Source organism: Aethalodelphis obliquidens, unplaced genomic scaffold (assembly GCF_003676395.1).
Source record: "Aethalodelphis obliquidens isolate GAN/ISIS:26980383/991018 unplaced genomic scaffold, ASM367639v1 scaffold16, whole genome shotgun sequence".
Taxonomy (NCBI): Eukaryota; Metazoa; Chordata; class Mammalia; order Artiodactyla; family Delphinidae; genus Aethalodelphis; species Aethalodelphis obliquidens.
In genome coordinates, this window is record NW_020837960.1 from 31780324 (window position 1) to 31796971 (window position 16648).

Below are 16648 nucleotides of genomic sequence, written 5' to 3' on the forward strand. Positions count from 1 at the left end.
TGGGCCTGCGCGTCCAGAGCCTGTGCTCCGCAGCGGGAGAGGCCACATTAGTGAGAGACCACAACAGTGAGAGGCCTGCGTACCACAAAAAAAACCAAAACCACCACCAACAACAAAACATTGCTGTGAGAAACAAAAGAATATCTGAACAAATAGATACACTGTGTTTATAGACTGGAATACTCAATATATATTTTTAAAGTATTAATTGTGGTAAAATACACTTAACAAAATTTACCATCTTAACCATCTTTAAATGTACAGTAGTGCTAAGTATATTCACATTGTCATGCAACCGATCTCCAGAACATTTTCATCTTGCAAAACTGCAACTCTGTACTCATTAAACAATGTAAGCAAACCACCCCTCCCAATAAACTTCTCTCATATCCTTGACCAGAATGAGTAACATCCCTACCCTTAAACCATCAGTGGCAAAGGTGACTGGGATCACCGTGATGTCATAGGGCAATCAAAGGTAACCACCTGGGCCTAGGAGAGCCCACCTTTCCTGAGCATGCTGGGAGCTTCCTGAACAGACAGGGTTCTTTGCAAGGAAGGCGAGGGAATGGATATCGGGTGGGCCAGCAGCAGCAGCCCCTGCAAAGGAAATCTAGACCATTAGAGCACTTGTTTAAAGAGTCTTATGTGAGACAAGACATGATAGGAAAACATCCTGCAGATAACCACAACCAAAGCTTTATTTGAACTGATGAGCTCTAGCAGGCTTTGTACTTAGGGGAGGACCTTAAAATGCTTGCATGTCTTGAAGCAGAGCCTTTAAAATCCAATGTGCTCCCCCACTGATTTGCTAAATCTTTTATAATGAATTAAACACTACTACTTTTCCTCACCACCATGTTCTGTTTTAGAAGTTTCTTCAGGTAGAAATTTTCCTTAACTTGTACTTTATGACCTCAGCTTTATCTCTTGTATCTTCCAAGAAATTAGGAAAATTCATTTGTTTCTCTGAAAGGTTATATCTCTCCCTTTCTTCTTCTCTCTTCCCTTCTGTCAATTTCTCAAACAATTAAGCACATCCTGTATGCAAGACTGTGGAGAATAAACAGTAAAATCCTGACCTTAAGGAAATCATAGTCATATTGGCTGCTGTGTAAGGTTTAAATAGAGGAAATAAGGCTAGAAATGTTGGCTGGAACTGCAACACGAATGTCATGTATGCCCACTGTCACACTCGCCCCTCAAGACTTTTTTTCTTTAATTGAAGTGTAACCAATTTACAATGTTGTGTTAGTTTCAGGTGTACAGCAAAGTGATTCAGTTATACATATATATGTATATATATTTCTCAAGTTCTTATAGGTTATTACAAAATATTGAGTAGAGTTCCCTGTGCTATGCAGTAGGTCCTTGTTGTTTATCTGTTTTATATATAGTAGTGTGTATATGCTAATCCCAGACTCCTGATTTATGCCCCCCCTTCCCCTCTGGTAACCATAATTTGTTTTCCATGGCTATGAGTCTATTTCTGTTTTGTAAATAAGTTCATTTTTTTTATCTTTTTTTTAGATTCCACATATAAGCGATACCATACGGTATTTGTCTTTCTCTGTCTGATTTACTTCACTTCGTATAATAATCTCTAGGTCCATCCAGGTTTCTGCAAATGGCATTATTTCATTCTTTTCCATGGCTGAGTAATATTCCACTGTATGTATATACCACATCTTCTTTATCTGTTCATCTGTGGATGGACATTTAGGTTGCTTCCATGTCTTGGCTATTGGAAATAGTGCTGCTATGAACACTGGAGCGCATGTACCTTTTCGAATTATGGTTTTCTCTGGATATATATAAGCCCAGGAGTGGGACTGCAGGATTCTATGTTGGCTCTATTTTTAGTTTGTTAAGGAAACTCATACTGCTCTCCATAGTGGCTGAATCCCCTCAAGTCTTACTATTTTATTTCTTTTTAACAAACGTTAACTCTTAGAAATATTTGAGATTTAAAGAAAAATTATGAAGATATTGAAAAGATTTCCCATATACCTCTTCCCCTGTCATTAACATTTTACATTAGTATGGTACATTTGTCACAATGAACGAATCAATATTGATGCACTGTTATTGAAGTCCATACTTTGGACAGATTTCCTTAGTTTTTCCTAATGTCTTCTTCTGTTGCAGGATCCCATCGAGGACACGTCACATTTAGTCCTCATGGCGCCTTAGTCGATCCTGGTCTTTGACAGTTTCTCAGATGTTCCTTATTTTTGCTGACCTGGACATCTGAGGAGCACTAATCAGGTATTTTGTGGTCTGTCCCTCTGATGGGATCATCTGATGTTCTTCTCACGATTAGACCAGGGCTATGGGCTTTGGGGAGGAAGACCACAGAGGTGAAGTGCCCCTTTCACCATATCATATAAGATCAAGGGCATGTGCTGTCAGCATGCTTTATGACTGTTGATGTTGCCCAGGGTCGCCTGGCCAAGGTCGTGTTTGTCACTCTCTCCCCTCCCCTTTCTGTGCTGCACTCCTCAGAAGGAAGCTTGCTCTTCCTTTTTCTGTCAGTTAAATTAATCTGTGAAGCTGAGTGAGGACAGGGATGCTGCTGGTATCACACCAGGCTTTCTTCCTCCGAAGTCCTTCTAGGACGACACTGCCTCTTTGCTTTCTGCTTGGTGTCCAAGTCCCAAACGAGCCTTTCCTTTCTGCTGGGCAAGCAAGGCCAGCACTCTGAGACGTGCCGGGGGCCCCACTTCACCAAAACACTGTTCTCAGGGCTGTGAGGTCATCTTCTCTCCTCCCTATCTGTCCTAAAAATTCCCTTTAGGAAGACACCTGGGCAGGGTTACATGGAATATGGTACGAATGGTGCCCCCTGCAATTGTGCGGTGTGATGAACCACAAAGGTGGAGATCTGTGTCGTAAAGGAAACCATTAAAACGTCCCTGTGGTTTCTGGCATCAGGGCATGTGCCCTTTCTCACATTGTCATATGTTCTGGGAAAGCAAAGAGAGCACCTCCCCTGCCTCGAGGTCTGCGCAGGCCTCACAGAGGAAGGATGGGGACCGCGGGGCAGGGAGGGGGTGGTGGGGAGTCCCCAGAGCCAGGAAGGAGGAGGGGTGAGGGAGGAGCCGGAGTCTGGGTGAGTCGCTTTGGGCTTGACTGAAAGCCAGGAGGGTACGGAAGCCAGGGCGCGTCAGAAATAGATGTTTCCAAAGAAATAAGTAGACAGTGGTATAAACTGCTTTAGAAAAGAGAAGCCTTACAGAGACTGCATGGTAATAGTAGCTAAGGTTTACTGTACGCTTATTAGGACGTGGCTTAACTTGGTGGTTCTCAAAGTTCTGTGTGCATCAGAACCACCTGGATGGCTTATGGTTTAGTGGGCCTGGGCAGGGCCAGAAAATGTGCATTTCAAACAGTTCTCAGGTGATGCTGCTACCAGATTGTGGACCACACTTTGAAAACCACTGATTTAACTAATTTACTTCTGACAAATACCTGTGAGGGAGATGCAATTATTATTCCCATGCTACACACAAGGAAACAGAGAGATTGAATCAAGTGGCTACACTCCCACCCTCCAGTGGTAAGGCTGAATATGAACCCAGGCTGTCGGACTCTGGTTCTGGATTTTAAATGCTACACCACCCAGTGTCCTATATAATTAGCTCCACCACGGAAATCTTATCCACCTAAGACAGCATCCTGGCAGACTTACTGTCACCTATTATAGTTTTAAAGATATTATTCCCCAAAGGCAGCAAGTACTTGAGAGTTAGTGAAATCAGCTACATATACTGGCAAAATCGAGGTTAAACACAAAAGAAAACCAGTCATTGTAAGAACTGTCTTTCAAAGCAATTAAGTTAGATACTAAAGAAGGTAGAAGTTAACATAATAGGTAGGTAAACCTTATAAAACCTTCAAATCTTTCTGGAATTTCAAGGTTTAACCCTGAATGTGGATTACTGTTTGCACTGAATCATAAAACTTTTAAAATCTATTTACGGTTTTCTCCTCTGGCTTGCTGCTAGGCAGAGCTGGTCAAAACATGTTATATAAACACGACAGAAAACATTTCCAAGTTAAATTTAGTTATTATGGAGCCTACAATTTAAGGCAGAGTGGGCAGATGGAACACAAGTCAGATCTAATGATGATCGCGGTTACTCACCTCAATGACATCTGATACCCTCTAAATGGCTATAGTTGCTTTTAAGACCTTAAAACCAGAGTAAAGACAATATTAATCTACAGTCAAGTCAGTTCAGAAAATGAAGAGAAAAAATATATCCAGACCAGAATGTCTAAAATTACATGGGTCTTTAGAAAACCCTCTGCAAGCCTGCATTCCCCACAATCTTGTCAAAGGGAAGAGCAACAGTGAAGGGACAGATGTACATGCAATCATGGAGTTATTTCTCAGCCTCAGCAACAGGTAAGAAGAGAATGGGAATAAGCATCACCACACCCTTATGCATTTTCTCCACGTCGCAAGATTGGGAAAACTCCCCTAGTCGTGTGGTTCAGAGACAGGTGTGTGGTGGTCAGGAAGGTGTCAATCTCACACAACAACATTCTTTTGCGGGGGGGGGGGGGGGCTGTCCCCTGCACTGTAGGATGTTCAGCCACACCCCTGACCTCTACCTGCTACAAGAGAGTAGCAGCTGCTCCCAAGCCCCAGTCAAGATAATGAAAAATATCTCCAGACATTGCAAATGTCCCCTGGGAGGCAAAGAGCCCCCTCGACTTGAGAACCGCTGGTTTTGACCATTCATCCTCTTCTGTCTTAAAGCATTGCTACTAAGGGTGAGGCCGGCTTTACGGACCTTGGAAATAATTATTAAGTAATCCCTTTCGTTTTTTTTTTCCTCTGGATGAAACAATTTTAAATCAAAAGAGGTACCTTCCCCTACCTGTGGGCCCGTGTCTTCTGAACCGGAAGGATTGTTCGAGATCCCGTACTCTAGACCCACATTTCAGATTAGCCTCGTGAAAGAATATATTTGATCCAGTTCTGTAAGAGGATGGATAGAAAACATGGTTCAAAACTGTTTGAAAAGGGAAATAATGAATGACAGAAGAAAGACGGCTGTTTCTGGTCCCCTGAGAAAAGCAACACTGTGATTAGGTGACGGCAGAGGTGGACGGGCCCCAGCAGGAGCCCCAGCAGGAGCCCCAGAAGCATTTGGCTGGTTTCCACGAACTCAGGAACTCCATTTGCTAGTTGTTTCCCTGTGAGTAGACACGGGCAGCCTGCCTTTCACGGAGCAGCTTAGAAAGGATCAAATCAGCAACATTGTGGAGTCACTGAACTGAGGCAAAGACATTAGAGGAAAAAAAGACAGTGATGAGAGATTTCCGAGGTGCACAGAGCTCACTAGAGAGGATTTCTGTTCATGATAGGAATGCAAGTCAGGAAAGAGGGAAAATATACTAAGTCGGTGGACATTTTGTTTAGTCACAGGAGAGACGTATTTGTGGGCTTGATGATGTGTCTACTATTCAACACTTTAAATGAATCCAACGTTAATCAGTGTTCAGCAAGAAATAAATCGCATGTTTCAACAAACAGTCAGGAAACATGGACCGCACGCTTGCTCCCGGCAGGAGCGATGCTGGGGGCTGGGGTTCTGTGGTTTGCAGAGGACTCAGCCACTGTAGCCAGAGAAAATGGCAGTGGTTTCACTAACTCTGTCCCCAGACTGGCATTTTCAGGCCTATATGTGGCAGAGTAATACTACAGCAAGTTCTTTTTGTTACTTTAGGTATACTGAATGCTTGTCACGTTTTAAAGGATTCTATTAGATCCAGGTTTCCAGCACTATTGATTTAGCTTTACAGTGGCTGTGTAAATGGATGAGAAACTTCACCTGCCCCAGGGCTGCATAACAAAAGAATTTTACAAAATTTTGATCAAGGATAATGGTGTGAAGTGGGAAAGAATGGCTTTTAGTAGGTCAGACAGATGACAACTCTGACACATATTAAGTTCAGATGTCTCTAAATCTCAGTATCTGCACCTGAGATGAGCATCACAGTAAGAACACTTGTGTTTGTTACCTCCATTCTAGGCTTGAACAAGCTAAATTGTAGGGAAGTGCTTTTGCAGACTATTAAGAACCATACTAACTCTATTTCGTACTATTTACAGCATAATAATATTATAGAGATCACATTTTTATTTTAAAAGCACCTGGACACCAAGCACTGTTAAGTCATATCATAATTTTAATTATGAAAAACTATGATTATGAGAAACCTGAATGGGGTTCTCTATTTCTAGTGTTGTCTTAATCAGTTTGGCTGCTGTCACAGAATACCATCTACTGGGCAGCTTATAAACAGCAAACACTTATTTCTCACAGTGCTGGAGGCTGGGAAGTCCAAGATCAAGGCGCCAGCAGGCAGACTTGGAGTCCTGGTTCACGGACAGTTGTCTTTTAGCTGTAACATCACATGGTGGAAGGGGTGAGGGAGCTCCCTGTGGTCTCTTTTAAAAGGGCACTAATCCCATTCATGAGGGCCCCACCTTCATGGCCTCATCAACCCCAAAGGCCCACCTCCTAATACCCCCACTTGGGGGTCAGGACTTCAACATAGGGATCTGGGGGACACATTCAGTCTGCAGCAGACCTTTTAAGGTGAAAGTGGTGCAGTGAGAGGTCTGTAAAATTCCCAGGTTGTGGTCCAGGAGGGAACTTCAGCAGCTTCTCCGTAGCCTTCTCACCCACACCCCTCCCTGGAGCCCATCACTGGGAGGGTGGCCCTTGCTCTGAAGGGATGAGCAGGTCCAGGTGAAGGTGAGAAGTGGAATCTGAGGGCAGAGGGCTGTGCTCTAAGAAAAAGTTTTCTCTTAAGCCTGTGAGAATCCCTGTTCACAGTGGAACAGTTTGCCATGCCTGTGACCCTCACCCAGCTCCTTGCCAGGGGCAGAGTTACCCAAAAGGAGACAGACGTCTCAGGGCCACCCAAAGCCAGCCCTTCGCCACCAGAAGCACTACCTGGAGGAAAGATGTGCTTTGTATCCACAGACCTTGAAGTGGAATGAACTTGTATCTGTGTTCTACCCAATGCATTTATCCTTGATTCAGTATATATTTAAATCGACTCCACTATGTTCCTAGATATTCCTTGCATGTGTGTGGTATTTTAATCCCATTATTCTCTTTCAGCAGAATGGTCCTAGTGATTGCCCATGACAGGTAGTTTTTAAAATCTCAAGGATGGCAAGAATGGGCATAGCCGTCAAATAATCATAGAGTGTCTTTAAACAAAATGATGACAAAGTAAACAAATCCATACATCAAAGCAGTGGAAAGCTGAAACATTAAACGAGCCCACTGTGCATTAGTAGAGGGCTTCAGGAGCCCTAACTTGTATTTAGCTTTCATGAAAATGAGAATTATCACCACTGGTTAAGGTAAGGTCCTGAGTGAGATGTTTCCTACTGTTTTGGCAACATTATTTAGTTTGAATCCACAGCTACTAAATTACCATTTGCTTCATTCTGAGGGAAGCAAACCTGCCCTGTACCATCTTGAACAATTCTGAGGTAATTTCCAGAAATGCTCAGTGAAATAACGTATCTTTACTGGAGCTTTCCAATAAGATTTGTCATGACCTTTAAATAGCACTGTCTTTGAAATGAAACAATTACGAGTGCCTCCAACGAAATGAAGAATGTGGTTATAAACAGCCCATTGGATACGCGTCTGTAACGTCTGTCTGTTCTGTGATTTGGAGTTAATGGACTAAAGAGAAAAAAAATCTCAGTTTTTAAATTTTTTAACTAGATGGAAGCTCTCTATTCAACACACACACACACACACACACACACTTCTATTAAGTACTCAATTTCATGTTACACTATGATTAATGCAGGAACCTCCTGGATCAGGTTTTAGCCTTATTACCATCATTTCCATTTTGTAGATGGGATAAGTTGACCTAGACACTCAGTTTGTGCTGACAGAGCAGAGACCCTCTGAGAGGCTGGACTCATCTCCTGGAGCAGACCCCGCTCAGAGCCCTTTCTGTGCTGGGTGATGGCGGGGGCCCCAGCTTGCAGTGTATTCTGGGTCCCCTGAGGCCCTGGCTTGGCTCCCCCGCTGGCTGGCCGCAGCCAAAACAAAATCACTTCAGGACTTGAAAGCATCTGCCTGGTCCACACGGAACTTCAAAAGACACCCCAGATAGCAGCGCCTTAATGGATGCTAATGGCTCTGACCTTAACTGATTAAATCCAGTCTGGGCTATCTGGCCCCTGCAGGTATTAGAGGAAAAGGCTTTTAGAGAGACAATAACTTCCATTTTCCCTGCGCTGAGCTTTCCTTTCATAAACGAGTAAATGGAACTCCCCGTGCTGTCTGAGCGAAAGCGAGCGCCTGGTGCCTCTGAGGCAAGCTCGCCCGTAAGGTGGCTGTGCTTCCTGGTCAGGAAGTCAAGAGACCACAAGGAGGTATGACTTGCTGTGTGTCCTGCCTCTGTGTCCTCAACGCTCTACTCACTGCTTCGCCTTGTAACATGACTTCTGCCCTGTCCTGACAACTACTGACCACTGAACACCATTTCAGCATCTGTCCTCTCCCCCCACCGCCCCATCACTCTGGCCTGGGTGCTGGAAACTGGCTGCCTCCAGGGCAGGTGGGATTTGTCTGCCCCACAGAGCACTGGCCATCACATTTTTATTTTCTGAACTGGAGTTAGTTGCTGAGGTTTAATATTCACACGCGCACCTGCATTCTGGCTTTCCTTCAGAACTCAGAAGACTTGGATCTACTGAGCCCACGTCCCCTGGATGTTGGCCCCCCATAATGAGGCCGCGGTCCTTCCCCCAACCCCTAACCGGTGTACCTCCCAGCCAACTTCAAGTGTCCTGGCACCCACAGCGTTTGTGTTTTCCTTCCCGCTCCTGTGCCTCTCTCGGCATGATACCACTGACCTCTCTTTTTTCTAAATCTCTTCTCTCGTCTCATCCGAGGCAGCACTCTACTCTCCAGCTACCTCTCCTTCTGTGCCCGATTTTCACTGCTTTCCCCACTTTCTCTTACCTTTAAATGTAGGCGTCCCCTAAAGGGGAGATTTACCCTTGGTCTTCTGTTTCCTCTCTCTTTTCACCCTCCCTGGGAACCTCATACATCTCTGCGATTTAAATTAGCAGCACTCTAAAGACGATGTTTATATCCCTTTGTCAATTCAACCAAATACGGTAAAAAAAAAAAAAAAAAGATGAAAACAAGACATGTTACTTTCCTTAAGGAGCTCAGTAAGTTACACGTATAAACAAATACAGCGCAATTTGATAAACACAATAGTGTCCACAGAGGGGGCAGCTACATTTTGAGGACTGAGTGGAGATTCACCATGCGAATAATAGTAGAGGGTAAATCTTATAGGTTTTGTTTCTCCTGTGTTTTGGGAAGCATTTGAAACTGCTTACTCTGTACCTCTATTTGGGCATTCCACTAGTGACCAAATTAAACACATCCAAATCCGATCCCATCTTAATCACCCACCACACACACCCTCTTCCTCCAAACAGGGGTTTGTTCTTGTGCTAGTCTCTAGCACCCCATTCTCCTGACAATCTAACCTTAGAGACGTCGTCCTTGAGGCTTCACGCAGATAGCCAACCCTGTCGAATTCTGAGATCCTCCCTTTAAGTATCTCTTAAATCCACCCCCTCCCGTTTTAGGTCACCTTTGTGTCCTCCCAGCCTACGATGACCTCAGCAGCCCTGCCTGGCCTCTCACTTGTGCACCTGCCATCTAACCTGCCTGGAGCCCAGATCTGAAGGTGTAACTCTAAGCTCAGCACACGCCGGGCCCCCCTTTGCAATGTTTTACACGTGTTAACTAGGTGGACTAGGTGGGACTGACGACTATCCACCTGTAACTGGTCCAAGCAGACAGGTCCAGTAGATAAGAGACTGGGGTTCAAGCCAGTTTCTAGGGCCCACCCACCACTCACCACCCTGTGCTGCCTGAGCACATCTTGCTGAAAAGCCACCACGAATCCCCTTTGCCTCTGAATCCTGTCTCGGCTTTGTAGAGCCTTGGAGGCTCTTGGCAACCTGGCTCTCAACCTGCTCTTTCATTTCCTTCTCTTCTCGGTTTTCTTGGGGAGTTTGTCCTGAGGACTCAGCATTAACACATGTGACACGCTTGCAACAATGCCCAGTGCTTAGAAGGGCACTGCTGAGTCCTGCGGGCACACGGGGCACTTGTCGAATTCTGAGGATCCGTCTCTAAATGCCTCTTGAGTCCACACCCCCTACCCTTTTCAATTCAGTGCTACTGGTGGTCTCTGCTCTGTTCCCTCGCCAGCTGCAGTTGCAGTAGACGTCAACTGCTGGTCCCCTCTTCTCAGTTTTGGCCATTCTGCGCCTCCGGCTGATATGAATGCCGTTATCCTCAGATGCACAGACCCCCCCAGCCCCCATCCGATCTCCAGCCTGCCCTCTGCCAGAAAGACCTCTCCCTTGTCTGTTTCTAGACCACTTTGTTTATGCCTCTGAGATAGGCTTGCCCCGTTCTGCTTCTTAGCAGAAGTGTGTGTACATTCTTAATCTTTTCCCTTTTCAAGATAATAAACTCTTTGAGGACTGAGAGCATTACTTTTTCATTTTTTTCTTTCCTGGAGCTAAATTCAGTGACTTGTGTTTGGTTTATACTTAATAAATATGTACTGAATAATTTGGCTAATATGATAAGTGATAGGTGGTCTCTGCTATCACCTGGATCACTCATTTGATAACCTTAGTGCAAAAGTTGAGTACAAAAATTAGGCACAAGTAGAAGCAGCAATAAAAAGGATAAAACACAGATCAAACATCTACATTCTTAAGCGTGATATCAGGACATATTAGGATCAACACACGTCTTAAGGTCAGACAACTGCCAGTATGATGAGAGTCAAGGGGATAATGTGAATTCGTAAAGAACATGCCATCTAACACAGGTTCACAGGATTATACAGAAAACCTACAAATAAAAACTGCATTCATGGAGCATATAAAGTTCTGTGTTGGTTAGAATTAGGGGGATGAATCTGAGCTGCTCTACATCCTTGTGAAAAGTAAGTGCACATAAACACAGCCATAGCTAAATAAAGTGGGGTTCGTCTGGGAACCTGGGAGTTCTGGAGGCTGGGGGCGGGACATTGTTCGGGTCCCCTGTGCAGCTCCCTTAGGGGCAGAGGAAGGTGGCAGAGCAAAGGAAGGGAGGAAGCGGGTTGAGCGAGTTGCCTGGAGCCAACCCACTGGGAGCGCTGGAATGCAGGTGCAGATAAGGGAAGAGAGCTGCCTGGGAACTGAGCCTCAGCTTTGAAGCTGAAGGGGCAGGTCTTGGGCATGGTCCAGCTGGCGGTGCGATCATGTAAGGCCTGTCTAGGTTACCCAAGGATATCTCTGGCTATCACAGAAGAGTGGGGAATGAGGGGAAATTTGTCTTCTCTCCTACTTGAATCTGGGTGCTTAGTCCTCTGTTGAAAGGAAACAGATTATTCTCAGGCAGCCAGCCGTCTCAGTGACATAGGGCAGAATGTCCCATATTTCTAGTAATTTAAAACTGGGGTGCATTTTAAAGTGAACTGTGTGTGTGTGTGTGTGTGTTTCTGGGAGGGGGACCTTCTCCAGTCAGCATCCCTGTGACAGCGTGTCCTCAGCAGCTAAGGAGGACCACAGCATTGAGTGTCACGTTCAACCTGTGGCCTTGCTCAGACCTGAAAACTAGAGTCTGTAACCTAAGATCAAATTAGCATTTATGGATCAGTATATGAAGAGAAACACATTGGGAGACCCAACTGGATTTTGGATTTAAGTCCTGGAACTATCCCTTAGTAGCTGTTTTTCTGAAGTTTGTGAAAGTCCACAGCACAGTGCCTGGTACAGTGAATAAGAATTAAATTTGGGTCTAGTTTATTCCTTTTTCTTGAGTGCTTACAATCCATTCGACTTCCCCTGTGCCCTCTCTTGTCACGTGGCCAAAATAAGTAAATAAGTAAATAAACTGAGGCATGGAACAGGTAAGGAATTTGAAGGAGATCACATAGGAAATAATCAAGCAGATTTTAAACTATTCAAAATGTCTACGATCAAATTCTTTACATTTTTAACTGGTTTTGTTTGTTCTCCACAACACATCCCATGGTTCACTATTTCTGTCACTAAATAATCATAGTCATTTGCTTCGGACCAGTTTTGATGGTGCAGAATCTCATCTCTGATTGGAAGCAAAGAATGAGGTGGAGAAATGGAAACAGAAGCTTAGTAGACAGAGTCCATCGGACCTAGGGACCCCAATCTCATCCGGGGCCCTCCAGGTGAGGTGAGAAGAAGGAGTCACGTCACAAATAACCTGCCTCTCTTGGGAATGGCTAATGGTCTTGGGCTGGTCTGGTTATCAACCTCAAGGAGCTGGAGAAAGCAGAGGAAATGCAATGAGAGCTGATGAGTATGAAATTTGTCATGATGGCCAAAATGGATCAACTCTGTGTCCAACCAAAGGTGTGGAATTAACAATCAACTCTGTGTCCCACCACTGGTGGTCGGGTGGGAAGGGGTGATATATTATGGAAGTGGCACCTGCCAAGGTTACAGAAGGAGCTCCACCAGCAGGGTCCATGTGTACCTAAGCTCCCAACTTGAGACGTCCTTTTGTTTTTCTGGAACCATCTCTACCATATGGTTTTTGCACCACCTGCTGGCAAAGAACAGTGATCCCACCTCGCTGAAGGAAGGTACGCATTTATTTAAACCACCAGTGAGCAAGGAACTGGGGAGATCAAAATCGACTTTGTGTATTGGAAACATGTACCGACCACTGGTAAACGGCACCCAGTTCCTTGTCACCACCTTGTTAACAAGTTTTAAATTGTGCCAGGTGATATACACAGGTGTTTTCTTTCTGAAAGTGTCATAATAATATAAGGTTATTTTGGATTAAGTTAGTGGGAAAGGAGGCATTATTTTCAGTGATTAAGAAGGACGGTCTGTCTAGTACATCTGTCTAACACACAGACTAATCTTTTTTTAGAAAGCATTTTCAGGCTACCCACCACTTAAAATGCTGAAGCAACATAATTTACATATTTGTTTATTGCCAAGGACCGTTTAGATTTTTGTGATTCAGCACCACTTCTGGAACAATCCAAGAGTATCATGTTCCACCTAGAGCTTCGAAGTGGCTTTCCTGGGTGAGATTGTGGAGAACATATTGAGACATTTTCATTGTGCTCTTTTTGCCACTTTGGAAGGAATCTGGCTTTTCTTTCTTTCTTTTAATTTTTTTCTCCTTAGTGATGAGACATCCGAGCTAAATTAATAGGGGGTCAAACAGGCTGAAGCCTTCACCCATAACTGTTTCAGATTCAACTCATCGCCACCCCTGCTCTTTGATGCAAGAGCATCTCCAGCTGGAAGCCTGGGCTGAGGTAGGCGGCTGGAGTGTAGACAGAGCTGCAGGTGCACCTGGAGTTCGGAACAGGAGAATCTCTCCCTCCTGACTCCACATACAAACCCTTATTTTATACGAGGGAGAAGTGGTTGATGAGTAGATGTGGTAGAACTCATATGCTTTTCTGTAGCAGGATAGCCATTCCATTCCCTGTCAGCTGCACGGAATAATTGGAACAAACTTCTTTGTTCTCTGCATACGTTTTTGTGGACTTGTTTTGATTTTGAGTAAATGTCTCAAACTCCTCCCATCTCGTCCTTGGTCTCTCCTTTACCTGTTCCATCCACTCCATCCCATCCTGTTCCTCTTCAACTCAACATTTATTGAATTGTTACCACAGAGAGGGACTGTATTTGGAAGACACCCAGGGATATACAAAGTGAAGTGAAGATGAGGTTCATGTCCTCAAAGAACCTCACACTTAACCGTGCCCAAATCTCTTTAGTACACGATATCATTCCCTGCAGTGGAACAGTTAAATAAAATGTCCCTGGAATGTTGAGAGAGGCAGAGTACTTTGGCTGAGTGAATCAGAGAAGGACTTAGAAAATAAAAACACGCAAAAATACTTAAAAGGAAATCTGTACCTCGAATTCTCATTTTTTTCCCTTTTAACTGGCTTCCTTTTATCTCTCTGTTTTTGTTTTTTTTTTCCTAATGAAAGTATCTTTTCCAGACTCTAATTCTTATCTGTTCATGTCACTGGTTTTCTTCCCCTGAGCCACAGGCCCAGGAGGGTGGGCATTTAATAGACTCTGTTAAACTCTCTTTGGGTGGGTACAAAATATTTCAGTGGCCTTTTGAAAAGAATGGATCAATGTTTTTAATCCGCAGAAGCAGGAGATGTGAATGATAAGCATTGTTCCAAAGGCTGTCTCCACTGGGAAGTAAGCTCTACAGCTCTGTTTGCTATTTTGAAGTGGCATCTGGAAAAATACTTTTGATCTAATATTGATGCCGTCTTCTCTGGCTTAAGTTGTTCCACATGGCACCATATGCACAGAATGTGTCTGGGAGGCGATTTCAAAGACCGAGGAATTGAATCCATGCATGGTGGCAGCATCAGTGCCTTCCAGGCTCCCACAGCCCTTTTGTTTTCCAAGTAAATCCATGAAACAGATGTGACTAAGGGATATTGAAGAGATTGCCAGTGTAAAGTGAGCTAGCCATGTTACAATAAAAGCGCAAGGGGCTTCCTTCGAAAATGATGCCTTGGTTTGTAGTTTTAGATCTTGTTTAGATCAACTGCAATTCCGTCAGAAGTAAACGAAGTCATACTTAGTGCCTTTTAAAACAAAGGAACTAATATAAAAGGTGATGGTACTTTGCAATAGCTTATACAAATCTGAACAATGCAAGGTGGTGGAGAATCCCAATAGTTTTCTGACACAGAAGTTACATAATTGCGAGGAACATATTTTCTCTCAAGATATATGTTATATTCCTAATCAATTAGAAATTCTCAGATCAAATAAAATCTTAACTGACTTTAAATGAATGAAAGAATTGTTTAAGGAAAGAAATGTAAGAAGATTTTAATTTTTTCAAAATGTTTACATTCCAAATAACTCATCATTAGAGAATAAACATATAGTCAGCTAATTGATAAACGTAACTTAGCCTAAGAAATGAGACTATGAAATAGGGTGATCTGCTCTAAATGCTTAAAAAAAGTTAATATTGTTGTCTAATTATATTTTGGGGTATAGTTTGGTTTAGTTTTGTGAAATACCTATCCATCTGGCTAATTTTTTCTTCCAAATGTGTTTCTTATCTGACAAAGGATTGGCTGATCTTTTCATTTTAGTTGTAGAATTGTCATTCACCTCTTCTCTGGAGAAGGGTTTGGACTAGTTGGCTTCCAGAAATGCATTCTTGCTCTGTCATTCTCAGTTGCAGAAGAAACCTTGCAGAGCTGGCCACATAAGAATATCAGACAGACTTTGCTCTATTCCACTAACAGAGAGGCATCAATTCTAAATGTTTGCTCTATTCCACTAACAGAGAGGCATCAATTCTAAGTGAGTGCTTTTATAAAAGATGGGTCCTGCCCATGCTGCTCTTTCAAGGTGATCCATCACCTCCAAGCTGGGCACAGTCCTACCCCCTCGGAGGATGCCCTGGCGGCCCCGGCAGGCAGGGCTGCGCCCACCCCTGACCACTCTCACTGCCAGTCTCAGCCTTCAGTTCTGCGGGGTCCCTGGCAGATCCTCAATTAAAAAGGTATGTGCTGAGATTGGTTCAAGATGGCAGAGTAGAAGGACGTGCCCTCACTCCCTCTTGCGAGAGCACTGGAATAACAACTAACTGCTGAACAATCATCGACAGGAAGACACTGGAACTCACCAAAAAAGACACCCCCCATCCAAAGACAAAGGAGAAGCCACAACGAGACGGTAGGAGGGGCACAATCACAGTAAAATCAAATCCCATACCTGCTGGGTGGGGGACTCACAGACTGGAGAACACGTATACCACAGAAGTCCACCCACTGGAGTGAAGGTTCTGAGCCCCACGTCAGGCTTCCTAACCTGGGGATCCAGCAACGGGAGGAGGAATTCCTAGAGAATCAGACTTTGAAGGTTAGCAGGATTTGACTGCAGGACTTCGACAGGACTGGGGGAAACAGAGACTCCACTTTTGGAAGGTACACACAAAGTAGTGTGTGCATCAGAACCAAGAGTGACCCCATGGGAGACTGACCCAGACCTACCTGCGAGGGTTGGAGGGTCTCCTGCAGAGGCGGGGGGTGGTTGTGTCTCACTGTGAGGACAAGGACACTGGCAGCAGAAGTTCTGGGAATTACTCCTTGGAGTGAGCCCTCCCAGAGTCCACCATTGGCCCCACCAAAGAGCCCGGGTAGGCTCCAGTGTTGGGTCGCCTCAGGCCAAACAACCAACAGGGAGGGAACTCAGCCCCACCCACCAGCAGACAAGCGGATTAAAGTTTTACTGAGCTCTGCCCACCAGAGCAACAGCCAGCTCTACCCACCACCAGTCCCTCCCATCAGGAAACTTGCACAAGCCTCTTAGATAGCCTCATCCACCAGAGGGCAGGCAGCAGAAGCAAGAAGAACTACAGTGCTGCAGCCTGTGGAACAGAAACCACATTCACAGAAAGACAGGCCAGATGAAAAGGCAGAGGGCTATGTACCAGATGAAGGAGCAAGATAAAGCCTCAGAAAAACAACTAAATGAAGTGGAGATAGGAAACCTTCC

General features: G+C 44.4%; 1 protein-coding gene across 1 annotated transcript in view; it reads right to left on the bottom strand.

Annotated features, from left to right (window-relative positions):
- Positions 1-16648, bottom strand: part of TNFRSF19 (TNF receptor superfamily member 19) — a 159207-nt gene that overhangs the window by 113010 nt on the left and 29549 nt on the right. Inside the window, exon 2 of the mRNA XM_027116691.1 lies at positions 4890-4990. The gene's annotated coding sequence lies outside the window, so the exon portion shown is untranslated. The remainder of the gene's footprint in view (positions 1-4889; positions 4991-16648) is intronic.